This window comes from Tamandua tetradactyla, chromosome 4 (assembly GCF_023851605.1).
Source record: "Tamandua tetradactyla isolate mTamTet1 chromosome 4, mTamTet1.pri, whole genome shotgun sequence".
NCBI lineage: Eukaryota > Metazoa > Chordata > Mammalia > Pilosa > Myrmecophagidae > Tamandua > Tamandua tetradactyla.
In genome coordinates this window covers 17,060,928-17,083,595 of record NC_135330.1, presented here as the reverse complement: position 1 = coordinate 17,083,595, position 22,668 = coordinate 17,060,928, and the positions used below count along the sequence as shown (strand labels likewise).

Genomic DNA, 22,668 nt, shown 5'->3' with positions numbered 1-22,668 from the left:
ATAGATTCTTTTCCCTCTTTCTCTTTTTATCCTTTCAGTTACCCTTATTGGTACTCTTCAATTCTGTGCCTTCCTCCAGACCTCCCTCTCTTGTCTTTTTTTTTTTTCTCTGCTGACAGAACTCCCTTTGGTATTTCTTGTAGGGCTGGTCTCTTGTTGATAAATTCTTTCAGCATTTGTTTGTCTGTGAAAATTTTAATCTCTACCTCAGTTTTGAAGGACAATTTGGCTGGATACAGAATTCTTGGCTGGAGGTCTTTCTCTTTGAGGATTTAAAATATATCATACCACTGCTTCTCACCTCCATAGTGTCAGTTGAGTAGTCTGAACTCAGTCTTATGTGGTTTTCCTTGTATGTTGCAGATTGTTTTTCTCTTGATGTTCTCAGGATTTTCTGCTTCTCTTTAACATTTGACAGCCTGATTAGTATGTGTCTTGAGAAAGGTCTATTTGGATTTATTATATTTGGAATTTGGGCTACTTTGATTTGCATATTTATGTCTTTTATAAGGGTTGGGAAGTTTTCCCCCATTAGTCCTCAACTATTATCTTTTCAGCCCTTTACTCTTATCTTCTCTTTCTGGTACACCAATGATTCTTTTATTTGTGTGCTTTATTTTATCTATCTTCTCACTGAGATCCAATTCAAATTTTTCCGTCTTTTTTTGACATTTACTGTCTTGAGTTTTTGAAATCAATAGTCCTATCTTCTAGTTCACTTACTCTTTCTTTGGCCTCTTCAAATCTACTGTTGTAGATTTGTGTGTCTCTAGTATATTTTTTATTTGGTCTATAGCATCTTCAATCTCTGTGATATCGGCTATTTTTCTATTTATTCTTTCAAATTCCTCTTTATGCTCTTCTAGTGTCTTCTTAATCCCCTTTATGTCATTAGCCATCCCATTTATTTTATTTAATAGAGTTATATGAACATATTTTATTGGTTATTCCAAAATCTGTGTCTCTTCTAGTGTGTTAATTTGGTCATTAGGCTGGGTTATATCTGTCTGCATCTTGATATGCTTAGTGATCTTCTGTTGTCTTTGAGGCATGTAAATATCTTGACTGCTTGTTTTGGAAGGTGATTTCCTTCAGTAGTCTAAATTTCTGTATTTGCAGGATGGATGTGGAACAGGATGTGGGACACAGGGTGGGGTTCAACAGTGCAGTGAGAGGTTTCAGCACAAGTATAGGCACAGGCTGGGGACTCTAAGCTGGTGCCTGTGAACCTGGGGTGCAGGGCACAGGGTTGTGGACGTTTGGTACAGGAGCTGTGATGATTAGGTGCAGCTCAGGCAGGCCTTGGAGGTCAAGAGCAGCATGCAGCATGTGGGACATAGAGGTAGGGCACAGTGGGAAGTGGACGGGGATCTGTGGTAATACACAAGGGCTGGTAAGCAGGTAGGATGTGGGGTGTGGTTATCAGAGTGTAGGGTAGGTTGCACAGAGGTCAGGGCACAGAGGAGCATGGCATGGGCATGTCCTTGCATAGGAGGAAGGGTCCAGGGGACCAAATGCAGACGTGAAAATATGTAGTTTGCAGGACATGGAACAGAGTGGGGTGATTTCATTTGGGCAGGGTCTGATGCAGGTGTGCAGGTGTGGAGTGGGTTGAAGTAAGTGTGCACGCATGTGCAGGGCAGGGGGTTGGGGTTCGGGGTTCAAGAAGTCAGTGCACAAATGCGTGGGCACCCGGCTGCAGGGAGGATGTGGTTTTGCGTGTGCACTGGTCTAGGGGGTGGAGCCCTTGAACGCTCATGTGCAGATCTTAGGGGCAGTGAGCCAGGGTTGCATCAGTGTGGGCTGGGGGTGGGTGTGACCTGAATGCACAGGTAAGTGCTTGCCCAGAGCTAGGGGACATGATGTGGGGATGTGTGCCTGTGTGGATCTGGGAGGACCATAAACTGATGTACACATGTACAGAGTTTAGGGAGGGTGAGGTGGGGTTAACTGACTGTATGGGCTGGGAGTGGGTGTAGCCTGGGTATGAAGGTAAGCTCCTGCAGCCTTGATGCACTGGTCACCCTCTGCAGAGGGCAGGGAAGGGGAGTGTGTGTTGAGGGGCTGGGTGTGGTGGGCAGGTCTCAGGAGGGGTGGAGTGAGACTGTGCTTAGGCAGGAGAAGTGGTTTGTGCTGGTGCTCAGGGTAGGGAATTGGGGTGCATATGCATGGGGGTGGGAGTCAGGGTGGGGACTCTTGGAGCACTGGGGATTGGGTGGATGATGGGGTTAAGCTGTTGGGCAAGTCATGGGTCATGAAACTGTGTGCCTGAGGGTAGCACATTCAAGGAATGAGGCTTGGCTTACTTCTTGGTTCCCATTTCCCTGTCCGTGCACTCCCGAAGGCTCCAGGCTTCCATTTGGAAAGGGGCACATTAGGTTGCTTGCTCTAGCTGGAAGGTCTCTGGTTCTCTGCATCTCTGTTCTTCAACTTTTACAAGCAGGGCCTCTCTTTGTGGTGTAGAATATCCTCCCAAGTCACTTAGACCCTGGAATTGCCATCTCTGTCACCTTCCCATCCCTTCTCTAGCTGTTCCTTGGAGCAGGGGTGAACTTAACCTATCCTATTTCACCATCTTCCTGGAACTCTGTACCTGGACTTCCTTTTATTAAAGCAGTTTATTGACCCAATTCTGGGAATTGATTGAGGGCCTATGAATCTCTCTTTTAGAGATCCAAGTTAGACTTTTGTTCACTTGACCTAGAACACTTTTCCTTATACAAATCAAGTAAGAATTTAGTAGACTGCCCATCTATTTAATTTCTGGGTAGTACATGATTAACTAGTCAACATCTTAGGTCTCTGCAAGTCAGACTATTCTGACCTTCATACTGCTGCTTTGACTGTTGTCCATTATAGTAGCCATACCCACCTTTTCTTTATCAATTAAATGTTGCCACTTGGCTCCTGCCAACCCAGGAACCAATCATCTTTAGTGTTTAAGTATCCAATTTCAGTAGCAGCAGATCCCACAATAGTATCTGGCTTACAGTGAAAAGCGACCACAGAGCTCTTCTGGGATAATGGAACTGATCTTACACATCTATTCCTCACAACCCTGGTGAAAGTTTTGCCACCTGGACTTTTTTGAAGTGGTGAGCAGGTCTTACATGATAAATCCACTCTTATATTCCATCTTCTCTAAGCTTTTTGGATCCAATCATGTATATTATTTGGGCAGTCTGGCATTTCAACTTTAAGCAATGTAGTCTATCTTTTGGTCTGAGCTTCAGCCAAACACTAGAACAAGCTATTAAGAGCCCTTTCTAACCCCTTGAATTCAAAATCTCTGCTTTGTGGGCTGATATATATATATATATATATATATATATATATATAAACTCAGCCTGATCCAATTTATCCATTATCCCTCCCACTTAACATCCATTCCCATGCACACTTCCCTGATTTCTAACTATATAAATTGGAAAAATCAAGCAGTTCTTGTGGCACATCCTCATGGATGACACTTTGTATCTTACCTTTTGAGGACTGTTGGGAATTCAGTCTAGTAAAGATCTAGAAGAAAAGAAGAGGGATGGAGATGGGTCAGAAGGAGTTTAAGGGGTCTTGTAAGCTAGCTACCTCAGAGAATCCCATTAGAGTTTCATTTGGTGAAAAGGGATAAATATATTAAGAAGGAGGTATGAGGCCTGTTTCCTCAGGGGAGGCAATTACAGATTTATCAGGCACTGAAGGGTTAATTTCTTCAGAGGGGAGTAGGATGGTTAATTCTTAAGGGAAGTCTGGATGTTGGGTGCCTGACCCCTCATGGAAGTACTTTACAGGTTTATCCAGAAAAGAAAATTCAACAGAATCTAGCATTTCAGTGTCCCGAGCATAACTGTTATCTGTCCATGTGTTCTCATTCCAATTTTCAGGATCCCTTTTCTTCCCAATCAATGCTCTCATTTTAACAGCAGATATCCAGCCAAAAAGAGAATCCCCATCGTGATCCCACCACTTGAGCAATGACACCCTGGATATGGTATTCAACAATATCGTATCTGCAGCTGTAAATATATGAGTTTCTGTTAGGGCACACGTAGAAACTTTCATGTTCCTTATGAACTGCTTCAGGTGGGAATTTGAAACCTTGAGCTCATTCCTTCCTATAAAAACTGTATCCAGCATATTTAGGAGCAATCAGCCAAAATAATTACACTTTTTAACTCCACAAAATTAAAAAATTACAAAATACAAAAAATTGGAGGATTCACACTTCCTGATTTTAAAACTTACTACAAAACTATAATCCAAACAATATGGTATTTGCATATGGATAGAAATATAGAACCAAAGAATATAATTGTTCAGGAAAAAAAAAAACACCTGACTTGTATGACCAATTGGTTTTTGACAAGGAGATCCCAAGACAATTGTTTGATACATAATTCATGTGTTATGTAGCAAATACATTGCCACCAAGAGCCTTGTGTCTTACAAACATTTGAGAAGCTGTATCTAATGGTGATATTTTGTGTATCTCTATGGCCAATCCATACCATGGACTGTTAGTGCTATCTTGATCATTGGGAATAGAGTAATTAGTGCCTTTTAATCTAAACAGATCAATTCTCCAAACTCCAGAACTAACTCAGAAATCTCATCTGTAAGATTCTGTTCCACAAGAACCATTTTCTGCACCAAAAATCTATATTAATCAGGATTCTCAAGAGAAACAGAACTGGCAGAAATTGGACTGTGTGACAATGAGGACTGGCAAGTGTGAATTTTGTAGGGCAGGCTGCAAGTTGGGAACTTAGATGAAGGTTTTAATGAATCCCCCAGGAGAAACTGGCTGGCTGGGGTAAAGATAAATTCTCCTTTCTGACTACTGAAACCATCACTCTCCCTTTAAGGCCTTCTACTGATTGGATGAGACTTCTTTCATTACTGAAGGCAATCTACTTTGTTGATTGTAGGTGTAATAATCTGTAGATACAATCAGTTGACTAATGATATAAATCCATGAAAATTTATATCATTGACTAATGATATAAATACCCTGACAGTAACAATCAGGAAGTGCTTGCTTGACCAAATAGCTACACATTATAACCTAGCCAAGTTGGTGCATGAAGTTAACCATTATAATACTGATTCACCTATTTGGGGAATTTCATATAACTTGAATCCTATAATATGTGGTCTTTTATGACAGACTTCTTTCACTTATTGTAAGTATTCAAAGTTCATCCCTCTTGAAACATACATCAGTAAATCATTATTTTTATGGCCAAATAATATTCTATTGTACAGATATACCATATTTTATTTATCCATTCATCAGTCAGTGGACCTTTGGATTGTTTCCACATTTGCCTATTATAAATAATGTTTTTATGAGCATCTGTGTATAAGTTTTTGCTTGGATGTATGTTTTCATTTCTCTTGAGTATATACCTTGTAATGGAAATACCAAGATATGTAATATATTTAGTTTTTTGAGGAACTGTCAAAATATTCTCCAAAGTGGCCATACCATTTTACATTTCCACTAGCAAGCTATAAGGATATTACCTTCTCTACATCCTTGACAATAATTCTTATTGTCTTTTTTTTCTTTTGTTGTTTTATTTTGGTTTTGTTTGTTTACAGCATTACTAGTGGATATGAAGTGGTTTCTTATTGTGTTCTTCATTTGCATTTCCCTGTGCTTTTGATGTGCTTAGGCCATTTGTATATCTTCTTTGGGAAAATGTCTATACATATTCTTTACCCATTTTTATATTAGCAACCATATGTTTACATAATTTCTTTTATGCCATTTCTAGTTATCTCCATTTCTTCTTGTATATTTTAGTTACCATTACTTTCTTTCTCCGATACAGATTTTTTTCCCAATACAGTTTTGTCCTACCATCTTTTTGTGCTGCTTTTGCCAAATATATTAAATTTCTCTATATTTTAATCCCAACAACACAGTTGTACACATATTATTTTATACAATTGTTTTTTTCAATGATGTAAGAGAATAAAGAAGAATATGCATGTTTACTCTCATTTATAATCACTTACATAATGACCTTTATTGACAGCACTTGTTTTTGTATGAATTCAAATTTCTTTCTGGTGTTAATTGTTTTCAGTTTGGGAATTTACTTTAGTATTTCCTATAAGGTGAGTATCATAGATGAATAATCTCTTTCTCAGTTTTTATTTTTCTGAGAATGTCTTTATTTTACCTTCATTATTAAAAGATAGTAGGCTGAACATAAGATTCTTGTTTGACTATTTTTTTCTTGCAGCACTTTGAATATGTCATTCTATTGTCTTCTTGTTTGCATTATTTTCTTCTATGTCTTTGTCTTTCAACATTTGACTTTGAAGTGTATGAGTGTAGATCTCTGCATTACCCTATTTGCTTTTAGTATAATGCAAGAAGAGAAAAATAAACTAAAATAAACAAACATAAGGAAGCCAAGAATTGCTTGTCCAGAAAATTCTGAGTCACTCCGTGTTTTATTTTACTAAAGCTGCCAAATATATTAAAGAATGCAATATATCAGAAATGCAATGACTTTTATAAAGGTAATTTTTTAAGTTGCAAGTTTACAGTTCTGAGATCATGAAAATGTTCAAATTAAGGCACTGTTCTAGTTTGCTAGCTGCCAGAATGCAATATGCCAGAAATGGAATGGCTTTTAAAAAGGGGAATTTAATAAGTGCTAGTTTACACTTCCAAGGCCAAGAAAATGTCCCAATTAAAACAAGTCTATAAAAATGTACAAATTAAGGCATGCAGGGAAATATACCTTGGTTCAAGAAGGCTGATGAAATTCAGGGTTTCTCTCTTAGCTGGAAAGGTGCATGATAAACATGGCAGTATCTTCTAGCTTCCCCTTCAGGCCTCTTGTTTCATGAAGCTCGCCCATGGGCATTCTCCTTCATCTCCAAAGGTCGCTGGCTGGTGGACTCTGTAGTCTTCATGTCTCTGTTGTTCTCATCATTATCCAAAGGCTCCCTCTTTTAAAGGATTCCAGTAAACTAGTCAAGACCCACCTGGAATGGGTGGAATCACATCTCCCTCTATTCAAAAGTTAATATCCACAACTGGGTGAAGCCACATCTCCATGGATATAACCTAATCAAGTTTCCAACCTATAATACTGAATAGGGATTAGAAGAAACCGTTGCTCCCACAAGATTGATTAGGATTAAAACATGGCTTTCCTAGGATACATAAATCCTTTTAAATCAACACAGGCACCAAAAAGAGGTTAACTTCATTCAAGAAAAGCTAATGCCATCCAGAAGAACAACTTTGTTAGCTGAGAAGGCAAGTGGCTAGCATCTGCTCAGGTCTTTGGTTTCTGGACACCTCTGTCACAGGGAAGGGACATGGCAACATCTGCTAGCTTTCTCTCTTGACTTCTTCAGTGGCTTCCCCAGGGGTGTTTTCTTTCATCTCCAAAGTTCTCTGGCTATGTGGGCTCTGTTTGCACTTTCCAATATGGTGTCCTCTTAAAGGATTCTAGAAAGCAACCCACCTTGAATGGGTAGATGCACATATTCATGGAAATCAACTAATCAAAAGGTCCCACCCACAATTGGGTGGGTCACATCTCCATGAAAATGACTTAATCAAAAGATTCCAGAAATACTGAATGAGGGTTAAAGAACATGAATTTTCAAGGGTACACAACAGTTTCAAACCATCACACTACAGATGTCAAACAATGCTACAATTAAGAAAAGTCCTCTAAGCAAAATGAACATTTTTGGAATTATAAATAGAGCTCCTGGGAACATCTGAATACAGGCCTTTGTGGAAATATATGCTTTCATTTCATTTGGGAAAATACATAGATGTGACTGTTGGGTGATATGGTAAGTTTTTGTTGAACTTTATCAGAAATTGTCAATTTGATTTGCAATGGAATTACAGAGAGGTATATGGAAACTTTTGGGAATAATGTATGTGTGGAAGCATGAAGCTATATTCACCAGTAAAACATGTCCTTAAACTTGATTCATTCCTGTGAATAAGATCTTTCAATGAGGCTCCTCCGGTTAAGGTGTGGCCTAAATGAATCAGGATGAGTTTTAATCCTGTTACCAGAGTTCCTCATAAGCAGAATGAAATTCAGACACATAGTGAGAAAACTGTGGGAAGAAGCTGGAATTCAGTGGAACTCAGAGAAGCAAGGAGAGGCTACCATTTGCATTGTCATGGGTCAGAAAAGCCAAGGACCAAGGATCGATGGTAGCCAACCTCAGAAGGCTTTCCTGGAGAAAGCATCACCCTGAGGGCACCCTTTTTTTTGTTGTTGTTGTTGTTTTTTTATGTCTTTCGGCTTCATAACCATGAACTAATAAATTCCCATTGTTTAAGTGACCCCATTGCATGATGTTTATTCTAACATCCAGAAAACTTAAACAGTATGTCCTCTTTATATTGATGATAGTGATAGTTTCACAGGTATATACATGTGGCATTTCACAGGCAGATCCATATGGCAAAATATGTGCTCATATTTTTAATTTATTTTATGTCAATTAATTTCAGTGAAGCTGTTTAACACTCTTAAGATACAATTCAATTTTCCTTGTGATTACTTCTTTCATGCATGTATCTTGTTATGCTGTTTAGTTTCCATAATTTGGGGATTTTCCAAATATCTTTCTATTTTTTATTCCTATTTAAATTCCCTGTCATCAGAGAGAATACTTTGTATGATATCAACCATTTAAAATTGTTAAGAAATGTTATCACCCAGAATTATGGTCTCTCTTGATAAATGTTTGCGGTAGAATAGAGCCTTATGCACCCCCAGAAAAAACATGGTCATAAACTTAATTTATTCCTGTGGGTACAAACCCATTTAAGTAGGGCCTTTTGATGCTATTACTTCAGTTAAGGTGTGGCCTACCTCAATCAGGATGGGTCTTATTACTGGAATCCTTCATAACTGGAATGAAATTTGCACAGTCAGAAGTAAAGCCACAGGAAGCAGCCAAAAGCTGAAATTCAACCAAATTTTGAAGAGAGAGGAGAGGCTAAAAGAGGCTGCCATGTGCATTTCCATGTAACAAAGGAGCCAAGATCAAGGATCCCCAGTAGCCAACCCCAGAATGCCCCAGTCTTCAGGATGAACACATTGCCTTGATGATGCCTTGATTTGGACTTTCCTTTAACCTCAAAACCATGAGCTAGTAAATTCCCATTGTTTAAACCAATCCATTGCATGGTACTTACTTGAGCAGCCAAAGAAACTATAACAATGTTCCATGTACATTTGAAAAATATATATGTTCTCTTATTGTTGGGTGTTCTATAAATGTCATTAGATAAAATTATTTGGTGGTGTTTTCCTAGTGTTTCATATTCTTTTGATATCTTTAGCTTTTCCTACATATTCTATAAATTACTTAAAGAGCAGTATTGTAATCTCAATGATATACTTGTGAATTTGTCTATCCTTTCACTTGTATTAGATCATGTATTTTGCACCTCTTTTATTGATATAAACACATATCAGCTAAATTTTTCTTGATAAATTGATCAATTTATTAATATGAAATGTCCCTCTTTATCTTTGGCTACAGTCTTTATTATGAAGTCTAATTTGTCTTATATTAATATAGTCACTAGAGCTTTCTTTTGATTGTTATATGATGCATATTTTCAATTCTTTTATTCTAATCTGTTTGCACCTTTATATTAAAATTTGATTTCTTATACACAACATTTAGCAAGATCTTGTTTTCTTTTTAACCAACCTGGCATTTTTTTTTTTTTTATGAATGGGGTGTTTAGGATATTTACTTGTAATATAATTATCAATAGTGGTGGGTTTAAGCCATCTATTTTGCTGTTTGTTTTAGATTTTTCAATGTGTGCTCTGTTCCTCTTTCTTCTCTTCTTGTCTTCCTTGGAATGTTTGAGTATATTTTAGGATTTCATTTTCCCTTTAGTATCATCTTATTATTTATATCATTTCTCTTATTATTTTTAGTGTGGTGGAACTAGGGTTTACAATAAATATTTTTAATTTATAGTCTACCTTCTAGTTATATGGCACCATTTCACCTATAGTGTAAGAACCTTACAATATTGCAGTTTAATTTTCTGTTTCCTATTTCTTGTAAAATTATTATTTAAAAAAATTATTGTGAAATATAGCATATATATAAAACAGCAATAAAATTCAAAGTACACTTAACAAGTAGTTATAGAACAGATTTTAAAGTCTGGTATGGGTTACATTTCCACAATTACAAGTTTTTCCTTCTAGCTATTCCAAGACACTGGAGACTAAAAACAAATATCAATATAATCATTCAGTAGTCATACTTATTTGTTAAATCTTATCTGTTATAATTCCACCTTCTCCTTTGAACCCTTCCCAGTCTTTACGGGTATTTGGGGTTATGTCTATTCTAATATTTTTCATGTTGTAAAGAGGTGTTGGAAATATGGGATAAGGGGATGGAACTAATTGATGTTCTTGGAGAGACTGGCCCCTCTGGGTTTCAGTCCTAATCTGGCCTAGGAACCATCTGAAGGTTTTAGGTTTCTGAAAAATAAACTTAGTCTGTACAACTTTTGTAGGGTCTCAGATATAACCCTAGGGGTTCCTTAGGATTAACAGGAATGATGTTGGTTGTGTTGTGGCAAACTGTGGCCATTAGGAATATCTAGCTGAAACTTGTATAAAAGTAGCCTTGAGAATAGTCTCTTGACTCTATTATACACTCTTAACCACTGATACCATATTCTGTCACGTTTCTTTTTTCCCTTTTTGTCAGGAAAGCATTGTCAATCCCATAGTGCAAGGTCCAAGCTCATCTCTGGGAGTGATGTCCACATTACCATGGAGACTCTCACCCCTGGACGTCATGAGCCATGTAGGGAGAATGGTAATGATTTTACTTGCAGAGTCGGGCTTAGAAAGAAAGAACCTCAAAAGAGGTACTCTGGAAGTAACTCTTAGACATAATTATAGGTAGGCCTATTTTCTCCACTACAGAAATACGTTTCATAAAAGCAAGCATCAAGATCAGGAGTTTGGCCTATTAACTTGGGAGTCCCTAGTGTTTGAAAGAGTATCAGGGGTTTCCTGGATGAAAAATTTAATAGATCCATATTTCCTTTTCCATCCCTCAAGGGACCTTGTCAATACTTTTTAATTATCTTCCCAACATCATTTGGGTATATCCAGGTATTACATTAAGCTCTACAGAATTACAAGCCTTCACTAATATTCTGAGCTCTGTGTGTTTGGATTGTTTAAATGAACTATCAAGACAGGCTGAATTAGATTGGGTGCTACAGAAAATTCAGGTTTGGGGCAAAATAAAGCTTTCTACCTTTGGTCTCATATAGTAGGTGAAATTCTAAAATACAGATACTGTCATCCTTTTCCCTGTATTCTTATTTACATTAGTCCTAACCAGATCAGCTTTGTTCTTATCTCCAATTGAAGCCTGATCTATTTTTCAGTTTCTTTAACAGTTGTTGTATGTAGCAATGCTGACTTTCAGAGCTGCAGAACTCCAACTCTGAGTCTTAGGAATCACATAAGTACCAAAAGCTCCAGGGAAATACCAGGTTCTACAATATAGCATGTATTAGTTAGAGTTCTCTAGAGAAACAGAATCAACAGGGAACACTTGCAAATATAAAATTTATGAAAGTGTCTCACATGACCATAGGAATGCAGAGTCCAAAATCCACAGGGCAGGCTGCGAAGCCGATGACTCCAATGGATGGCCTGGATGAACTCCGAAGGAGAGGCTCACCAGCCAAAGCAGGAATAGAACCTGTCTCCTCTGAGTCCTCCTTAAAAGGCTTCCCATGATTACATTTAGCATCACTAATTGCAGAAGACACTCCCCTTTGGCTGATTACAAATGGAATCAGCTGTGGATGTAGCTGACATGATCATGACCTAATCCTATGAAATGTCCTCATTGCAACAGACAGGCCAGCGCTTGCCCAATCAGATAAACAGGTACCACAACTTGGCCAAGTTGACACCTGTCCCTAACTATGACATAGCACAACATCTCAGAATCTAGAAATAACACCTAAAGCTTAAGAATAAATGTGACTGCTATAAGAGCTTACAATGTATGTCTCAATTTTCTTATAAGTGTTCTCTAAAAGAGACCGTACGATATTTGCCCTTTTGTTTCTGGCTTATTTCACACATTATGTCCTCAAGGTTCATTCACATGTTGCCTGCCTCATGACTTTGCTCTTTTCTGTAGCTGCATACCATTCCATCATAATCATACACCACAGTTCATTTCTGCCTCTCAGTAATTGTACCCTTTGGCCGCCTCCATCCTTTGGGCATCACAGATAGTGTCCACAATAAACAATCCATACCTCACAGTATCCTCACTTAGTTGTACAATCATCATCACTCTCAATTTTAGAAACTTTTAATTGCTCCAAAGAGAAAAATTACAAATAATCACTCTCACCAAAGGGAAAATCCAAAACTCCCCTTAACTCCTGTCAATCTCCCCTAATTATTTACCCCTATATTGCCGTGATACTGGTGATGACTTCTTATCAAATATAGTATTCCTCCCTCATACTCCCCTCCATTACTGACTCCTAACAAAAGATTCATACTTTTGAAGTAGTTCATGCAAGTACTTATTTATATATGTAGTGTTAATTGGTGAAATACAGCCTATACACAACCCCTTTCAACCATATTCACCTTCAATATGACAATATTACTTATAAACCCACTAATGAACTCCCATTGCTTCTATTCATTCCCATACATTTAAGTTCAACCTTATTAGGTAACCATTCACCTGTCTCTGGCTCTGTGTAGCTCTAAGTACCTTATATTCTACAGTATAAGTCTTTGAACTTATCTTTACCAGGGCCATATTAGCAAAATCATATAGTATCTATCCTTTTCTGTCTAACTTGTTTCAGTCAACATTATGTCCTCAAGGTTTTTCCATGTTTTCATATGCTGCAGGATCTCATTTTACCTTACTGTTGCATAAGATTCCATCATGTGGAAACTTAGGCAACATTTTTTTATCCATTAGTCTGTTGATGGGCACTTGGATTGTTTCCATATTTTGGCAGTTGTGAATAATGCTACTCAACATCAGTGTGCAAATGTCTGTTCGTGTCACTGCTTTAAACTCTTCTGGGTGTATACCAAGTAGTGGTATTGCCAGGTCATAGGGCAACTGAATATTCAGTTTTCTGAGGAACCACCAAGCTGTCCTCCACAGTGGCTGTACCATTATACATTCCCATAAGCAATGCATAAGTGTCCCAATTTCTACACATCCTCTCCAACATTTGTAGTTTCCTGTTTGTTCAACAGCAGTCATTCTTATAGGTGTGAGATGATATCTGATTGTAGTTTTGATTTGCATTTCCTTATAGCTAATGAAAATGAACTTCTCTTCATGTGCTTTTTAGCCATATGTATTTGCTCTTCAGAAAATGTCTATTCATATCTCTTACCTATTTTATAATTGGGTTGTTTGTTCTTTTGTTGTTGAGTTGTATGATTTCTTTATATATATATATATATATATATATATATATATATATATATATACTGATGTCACCCTTATCTGATGTGATTTCCAAATATTTTCTCCCATTGAGTTGACTGCCTCTTCACCTTTTTGACAAAGCCCTTTGAGGCACAGAAGCACTTGATTTTGAAAAGTTTCCATTTATCTATTTTTTCTTTCATTGTTTGTGCTTTATGTGTAAAGTTTATGAAGCTGCCTCCTATTACCAGATCTTCATGGTGCTTCCCTGTATTTTCTTCTTGAACTTTTATAGTACTGTCTCTTATATTTAGGCCTTTATTCCACTTTAAGTTAATTTTGTATGGGGTGTAAGATAGGGTTCCTTTATCATTTTTTTTTGGCTACTGATACCCATTTCTCCCATGACCATTTATTGAAAAGACTATTCTGTCCCAGTTCAGTGGGTTTGGGTACCTTGCTGAAGATCAACTGACCATAGATTTGGTTGCCTATTTCTGCACTTTTAATTCAATTCTATTGATTAATTTGTCTATCTTTGTACCAGTACCATGCTTTTTTTTTTTTTTTTTACCACTGTGACTTTATAATAAGCTTTAACATCAGGAAGTATTCGTCCTTCCACTTTGCTCATTTTTAAGAATATTTTTGACTATTAGAAGCCTTTTTCCCTTCCAAATAAATTTGATTGCTAGTTTTCCAAGTCTCCAAAGAAAGCTGTTAGAATTTTGATGGTATTGCACTGAATCTGTAGATCAATTTGGGTAGAATTGATATCTTAACATTTACTGTTCCTATCCATGAGCATGGAATGTCTTTCCACCTATTTAGATCTTTGATTTCTTTTAGCAATGCTTTGTAGTTTTATGTGTACATGTCCTTTATATCTCTCATTAAGTTTATTCCTAAATACTTGACTATTTTCATCACTATTTTGAATGGAATTTTTTCCTTAATTTTCTCCCCAGTCAGGTGTTTACTTTTGTGTAGAAATATTACTGATTTTTGCACATTAATTTTATATCCTATCACTTTTTTTATTAGTTCAAGTAGCTTTGCTGTAGATTTCTCCGGTTTTTCCAAGTGTAGAATCATGTTTCCTGCAAATAATGAAAGTTTTACTACTTCCTTTCAGATTTGGATGTCTTTTATTTCTTCTGCTTGCCTGATTGCTTTAGCTAGAACTTCCAGCACATTGTTGAATAATAGTGGTGACAGAGGGCATCTTTGTCTTGTTCTTGATCTTAGGGTGAATACTTTCAGTCTCTCACCATTAAGTACAATGCTGACTATGGGTTTTTTACATATGCCTTTTATCATAGTAAGGTTGTTACCTTTGATTCTTACCTTTGAGTTGAAGTGTTTTTTATCAGAAAGGGATGTTGAACTTTGTTGAATGCCTGTTCAGAATAAATTGAGATGACTGTGTGATTCTTCCCTTTTGGTTTGTAAATGTGTTGTATTACATTAATTGATTTTCTTGTATTGAATCATCCTTGCATTCCTGGTATGAATCCCATTTGGTTGTGGTGTATAATTCTTTTAATGTGTTGTTGGATTCAATTTGCTAGTATTTTATTGAGAATTTGCATCTATGTTCATTAGAGAAATTGACCTGTAGTTTTCCTTTCTTATAGCATCTTTACCTGATTTTCATATTAAAGTGATGTTAGCTTCATAAAATGAATTAAGTAGTGTTCCTTTTTCCTCAATTTTTTGGAAAAGTTTAAGAGCATTGATGTTAGTTTTTTTTTGAATGTTTGGTAAAATTCCCCTGTGAAGCCACCTGGTCCTAGGCTTTTCTCTGTATGAAAACTTTTGATGACTGATTAAATCTCCTTATTTGTGATTGGTTTGTTGAGATCTCTTCTCGAGTCTTGGGTTGTTACTGTGTTTCTAGGAAATTATCAATTTCATCTAAGTGTCTAGTTTGGTGGTGTACAGTTGTTCATAGTATCCTCTTATGATTTTTTTTTATTTTTTCAGGATTCAGATCTTCATGTAATGACATATGTCTCATTCCTGAATTTATTTATTTGCATCTTTTCTCTTTTTTTCTTCATCATCCTAGCCAGTGGTCCATTAATTTTACTGATTTTCTCAAAAAACAAACAAACAAACAAACAACAACAACAACAAAAAGACTTCTGGTTTTATTGATTTTTTCTATTGTTTTTTGTTGTCATTGTTATTTCCCAATTCATTTATTTCTGCTTTAATCTTTGTTATTTATTTACTTCTATCTGTTATAGGATTAGTTTGCTGTTCTTTCTTTAGTTCCTCCAGGTGAACATTTAAGTCCTTGACTTTTTTCTTTCTTCTTTTTTCATATAGGCATTTAGCACAATAAATTTCCCTCTCAGCACTGCCTTTGCCACATCCCATAAGTTCTGATGTATTGTATTCTCATTTATTTTCATCCATATCCAGATATTTACCAATTTCTCTTACAATTTCTTCTTTGACTCACTGATTGCTTGAGAATGTGTTATTTAATCTCCATAAATTTGTGAAAGTTCTCATTCTTTGGTGGTTATTGATTCCCAGATTCATTCCAATGTGGTCAGAGAAAGTGCTTTGAGTAATTTCAATCTTTTTAAATTTATTAAGACTTTTTTGTGCCCCAGCATATGTTCTACCCTGGAGCATATTCCATGAATATTAGAGAAGAATATATATCCTGATGTTTTATGGTTGTAATGATCTATATATGTCTGTTATGTTTAATTCATTTATCACATTGTTTAGGTTCTCTATTTTCTTATTAATCCTCTATCTGCTTGTTCTTTCTATAGAAGAGAGTGGTGTATGAAGTCTCCCACTATTATTGGTGAAATATCTATTGTTCTCTTTAATTTTGCCAATGTCTACCTCATTTACTTTGGAGCTCCTTGATTAAGAGCATAAACATTAGTGACTGTTATTTCTCCTTGGTATAATGTCCCTTTAATTAATATGTAGGGTCCTTCCTTGTCTCTTTTAACATCTTTACATTTAAGGTTTATTTTGTCTGATAATTAATATAGCTACTCCTGCTTTGTTTTGTTTATAGTTCGCATGGGACATCTTTTCATTCTTTTCACTTTCAATCAATTTGTAACCTTGGGAGTAAGATGAGTCTCTTGTAAGCAGCATATAGCTGGGTCATATTTTTAAATATATTCTCCCATTTTTTATCTTTTAATTGATGAGTTTAATCCAGTAATGTTCAAAGGTTGAATATATTCTTATATTTGTTTTTTGCCTGATCTGTATATTCTTTTTCCCCTCTCTCATTTTATCCTTTAAGTTAACTTACTAATATGTTTCAATTCTGTGCTCTACTAAAGTCTTCCCTCTCCTGTCTTTTTTTTCAGCTACAGGACTCCCTTCAGTATATCTTGTATGTAAGGTTTCTTGCTAACAAATTGATTCAGCATTTGTTTGTGAAGTTTTTAATCTCTCCCTCATTTTTGAAGGACAGTTTTGCTGGATAAAGAATTCTTGGTTGGGGCTCTTCCTCTTTCAGAAGTTTAAACATATCATGCTACTGCCTTCTTGCCTCCATGGTGCCTGTTGAGTAGTCCAAATATAGTCTTCTGTGGCTTCCCTTTTATGTGGGAAATTGCTTTTCTTCTGTTACTATCAGGACTTTCTGCTTCTTTTCAGCATTTGAGAGCTTGATTAGTATATGTCCTGGACTGGTCTATTTTGATTTATTGTATTTGGGGTTTGTTGGTATGCCAGTTTGAAAGGATCATCTACCCTAAAAATGTCACATCTTAATCCTGATCCATCTTGTGGAGACAGTCATTCCTTTTAATCTTTATTCAGCCCTGTGGGTTGGAAAGTTGATTAGAGTATCTCTACAGAGATGTGACACACCCAATTGTGGGTATTAACCTTTGATTAGAGGGAGATGTGACTTCACCCATTCCAGGTGGGTCTTGATTAGTTTACTGGAATACTTTAAAAGAGGAGACATTTTGGGAAAACCTTGAGAGTCACAAGAGAGCCATGAGACCCACAAGAGCCCATGCAGCTAAAGACCTTAGGAAATGAAGAAGGAAAACATCCCTGGGGGATCTTTACGAAACAAAAACCTAGAGGGAAAGCTAGCAGACATTGTCAGGTTTGCCATGTGACTTTCCAGTTGAGAAAGAAACCATGAACTTCATCGGTCTTTCTTGAGAGGAGGTAACCTCTTGTTCATGCCTTAATTTAGACGTTTTCATGGCCTTAGGTTGCAAACTTGCAACTTAATAAAATTCCCCTTTTAAAAAGCCATTCTCTTTCTGGTATGCAGCATTCTGGCAACTTGCAAACTAGAACAGTTGGGCCTCTTTCATTTGCATATTTATAGTGTTGGGAAGTTTCCTCCCATTATCTCCTCAACTAATCTTCCTAGCCCTTTACTCCTCTCTTTTCATTTTGGGACACCAAAGATACTTACATTTGTGCACTTCATGTTGTTCATCATTTCCCTGAAATCCAATTCCAATTTTTCTTCTTTTTGCCATTTGTTCTTTTGTTTGCTTGAATTCAATTGTCCCACCCTCTAGTTCACTTTATCTTTCTTCTGCCTCCTCAAATCTGCTGTTGTGTGTCTCTAGTATGTTTTTCAATTGGTCTACTGTGTCTTTCATCTCTGTGTGAGCTACTAGTTTTGTATTTATTCAAATTTTTTTATGCTCTTTTAGTGTCTTCTTATCCTTTCTGCCATTAGCCAACCCACTGAATTCATTTAGATTTGTATGAATGTTTTTGATTAGTTGTTCCAAATTTTATATTCTCTAGTGCTTTAATTTATTCATTTGCCTGGGCCATAGCAGCCTACATCTTGTGCTTTGTGGTCTTCTGCTGGCTTTGAGGCATCTGAATATCTTGATGAGGTTATTTTGAAAGTTGATTTCTCTTGCTTATCTAAGGTTTTGTATTTGCTCATGTTTGTGCTGAAAAGCCCCTTTTGCTCTTGATTTGTCAATAATTCCCTACCAAACCAAGGTGCAGCTGTCATGCAGGAGATGCAATTCTACTTTTAGACCTGTTGAAAGCTAGGCAGAAAGGCAGCTTGCCAGACTGCACTTTCCGCATCTTCATAGCAGATGGTGCTCTTGGGCTTCTTCTTTCCCTCAGACCCACCTCTCCCTAATTAGCAGCCAGCTGAGCAATATTGAGAACTGCTGCAATTCCAGCCATGGCTGCTGTACTCTGTACATGCTGAAAGCTGCCAATCTAGGGACTGCTGGATGGGTAGTGTGCACCTCAGTGGAGAATCTGCTTGTGGGTCTGATGGGTCTAGTGGTCACCAGGCTCCTGCTAGGGACAATGTTAGGCTGTGGGACTGAATATTTCAACTGCCCCTGCCCTCAGCTAACCCAGGAAAGCCTGGTGGTATTGCACAGCTCAGATCACTTCCTCAATCATGTCTCTCCACCCATGGATGCTTGAGGGCTCTGTGTCTCCAGGGGGAATGCAAAGCAGTTAGTGGTACCAAATCAGTCTCTTATTTGCCAATTGTCAGACTGACTGCACTCTGTATCTCTCCCTCTTTTCAAAAGAAGGGCCTGCCAGTCTCTGTCAGAAAAACAGGCATCCACAGTAGCCTGTTTCAGGGGTCAGTGGCAAGCTCTGTGCACTGGCTCAAAGGTATGTGCACAGGTAATCTAAGTCTGCTGGCTTCTGGGTTCCCCACAGGAGCTCCTACTGTGAAACTGAAAGGGAAGATCTCTCAAGCCAACTATGGAAGCTGACCCTGCTCCTTCAGAACCCACTCCTTCCTGTGTGCTGCCACTTGCTCCATGTGGAATCATGACCAAGTACACTCACCCCATTCTCTCCATCCCAATTCCTCTTTTTTTTCATCCAAGACTTACCTATGTAGTATAGAAGAACCTCTCTGATCACTTGCATCCTGGAACTTCTGTTCTGGTTGTTGTTCTATCACTTCTTTAGTTGTTCCATGGAGCAGCAGTGAACTCAGTCTATCCTATTCCACCATCTTCCTGGAAGTCTGTCCTTATGCTATTATGTTTATGGATTTTATTTCAGCATATGTTAAAACCCCCAAATTCATTGTTATGGTTCTTTGTTTTACAGTCAATTATCTTTGAAGTCAATAAAATAAGCTTAAAATAGCTTCTATATTTACTCACATATTTACCACATCTGGTGCTTTTCATTCCTGTGTGTGGGTGTAAATTTTTATTTGACATCATTTCTCTCTGCCTGAAGAATTTATTGGGTCTTATTATTTAATTTTTTTATTTTGAAATAATTTCCAATTAAGAGGACGGTTGCAATAATAATGTAAATCCAACACTGAGAACTTCAATATATACCTTACCAGATACTCAGATTTACTAACTTTTAACATCTTGCCACACTTGTTATATTATTCTTTTTCTTTATAACTATCTATGTCTGTCTGTCTATCTATCTATCTATCTATCTATCTATCTATCTATCTATCTATCTATCTATCTTTTTAAGTATCACCTACCTAACCTATTTTTTAAACATTTTAGGGTACATTGAACATATCATGGCTTTCAACATAGTACTTCTTTGTATATTTCCTTAGATCAAGGGTATATTCACTTAAGTAACTACATTAAGTATAATTATCAATTGCAAAACAATTAACATTGATATGAAGCATAAAGTCTACATTCTATTTTAAAAATTGTTCAGTTATGTCCTTTAGAGCATTTTGTCTTCCATTATTAGACCCAGTCCAGGACATGTATCATATTTGTCATTGTCTCTTTAGTCTCTCTTTTTATTTTTTAATAGTCACAACACATACACAGCATAAACTATCCCATCTCAACCACTCCCAGTTTTACAGTTCAGTGGGATTAATCACATTCATAATATGCACTACTCTTACCACCATCTGCAACAAAAACTTCCATCACTGTGAACAGAAACCCTGAACAGATTAAACATTAGCATTCCATCCCCTACTATGGTAACCTGTACCCTACTTTTTTGTCTCTATAAATTCATATATTCTAATTATTCCACACAAGTGGAATCATGTCTGTCCTAGTGTCTGACTTATTTCACTCAGCATGATGTCTTCAAGGTTCATCCATGTTGTAACATGTATAACAAATGTATTTTTTTCATGGTTGGCTCATATTCCATTGTGTGTGTTTGTGTGTGCATGTGCACGTGTGTCACGCTTTGTTTATCTATTCACCTTTGATGGGTATCTATGCTGTTTCCACCTTATATAGCTATTGCAAATAATGCTGCTATAAACAAAACAGTCAACTGGACACAGATGTGTGGGATTATTTCTAAACTCTCAATTATATTTCACTTGTCTGTATGTCTGTCCTTGTGCCAGGGCCACACTATTTTAATTACTCTAGCTTTATAATAAGTTTTGAAAATGGGAAGTTTGAGTTTTCTACATTTCTTCTTCTTTTTCAAGATGTTTTTAACCATTTAGGGACCCTGACCATCCATATGAAGTTGATCATTAGCTTTTCCATTTCTACAAAGAACATTGTTTGAATTTTCATTGGGAATGCATTGAGTCTGTAAATCACTTCAGGTAGTATAGACATCTTAACCACATTGTCTTCCAACCCATGAACATGTAATATCTTTCCATTTATCCAGGCCTTCTTTAATTTCTTTGAATAATTTATTTCAACATATAATGTTTCTTGAGGTGCAGATTTGTTGGTGATGAATTCTTTCATCTTTCGTTTTAAAAAGTCTTTATTTTGCAGTTTTCATTGTGAGATATTTCTGTTCAGCATAGAATTCTAGATTGACTTTAATTCTTATTGTTCTTTAAAATTGAACATCACTGTCTTGTGGCTTGCACAGTTTCTGATGAGAAACCAGCTATTATTATCACTGCTGCACTGTACTACTGTTATACTTTTACCTTCACTGATCTTTTCTCTCATAGCACCTATTTTGATGTCAATTCATTCCATCCAGTGCATTTTAAATTTCAATATTGTATTTTTTTATCCCTAGGATTTCCATTTGGTTCTTTTAAATATATTTCTATTTTCTTCTTAAGTTCATATTTTAGTTTACCTTCCTACACATATGAATTATATTTATAATAGCTGTTTTAATATCCTTTTCTGATAATTCCATTGTTTCATTCATCACTCTGCTTCTATTGATTGATTGTCTCCTTTTTTTGTTCACACTCTCCTCCCTATATGCATGCCTAGTAATTCTTATTTGAGTGTGAACATTTTGAATTTTATGTTTCTTACTGCTGGACTTTGTTGTTGCTATTATTATTGTTTTAAAGTTTGCTTTAGATGTAAGCTGCTCATGATTAGATTAGTTGCTCCTTTGATTCTTCCTTTTATGCTTTATTAGGGCAGGCCCAGGGTATTCTTTAGTGGAGGGCCAATTTATCCCATTAACAAGGCAATACCCTTGTGAGGACTCTGATGATTATGTTTTCTGGGGTATTACCACTCTGACTCTTAGAATTAAAACTATTCCCAGCTTTCTGTGAGCACTAGGAATTGTTTCCAGTGGTTCCTTGTCTGTATGCATGTATTCCTTTACGTGTACTCACAGCTCACCACTCATCCAATGACTCAAAAGGGCCTCTCTACAGATGCCCAGAGAGGTCTCTGTGATATTCTTTCCTCTCTGGTGCTCTGTCCCCAAAATTCTAGCTATCTTGCTTCTCTGAATATAACTCTCACTCTCCTCAATGAAGCAAGACCACTAGGCCCTGTTTGGATTTCCCTACTATGCTGTGGCCTGGAAACTCTATCAGGAATTGAGTTGAAACAACATAATGCTTCTTTCACTTGTTTCACTCTTCTCAGGGATCACAGTTCTTAATGCCTATTGTCCAATTACTAAAAATAGCAGTTTCTTATATTTTGCCCAGTTTTTGCTACTTGTTTAAGCTGGATGGGCAAATCTGCTCTCTCATACTACATCATGGCTGGATGTGACATTTCATATTTTAATTTCTACTAGCTATTCAGAGCAAAGTAATTCACCTCTCTGCGTTCCAGTTTCTTCTTTTAAAACATAGAAATAATAATATTTATTTAAGAGGATTATTGTGAGGAAGTTATATAGCATAGAACTATGTCTGTAGAAATCACAGGATAAATAATCTCTTTCCCTTTTCTTTGACCCCCTAAGAGACACAGCACTGTTCTCTACTTAACAAATGATTTCCCA

General features: G+C 36.7%; 2 long non-coding RNA genes across 4 annotated transcripts in view; one reads left to right on the top strand and one right to left on the bottom strand.

The window, feature by feature from the left end:
- LOC143680192 (uncharacterized) overlaps positions 1 to 22,668 on the bottom strand; it is a 56,651-nt gene that overhangs the window by 22,860 nt on the left and 11,123 nt on the right. For all 3 annotated transcript variants that reach the window (XR_013174038.1, XR_013174039.1, XR_013174040.1), the window contains exon 3: positions 3,483 to 3,519. This is a non-coding gene — a long non-coding RNA (uncharacterized LOC143680192). The remainder of the gene's footprint in view (positions 1 to 3,482; positions 3,520 to 22,668) is intronic.
- LOC143680194 (uncharacterized) overlaps positions 1 to 22,668 on the top strand; it is a 146,104-nt gene that overhangs the window by 118,624 nt on the left and 4,812 nt on the right. The window lies entirely within an intron of this gene.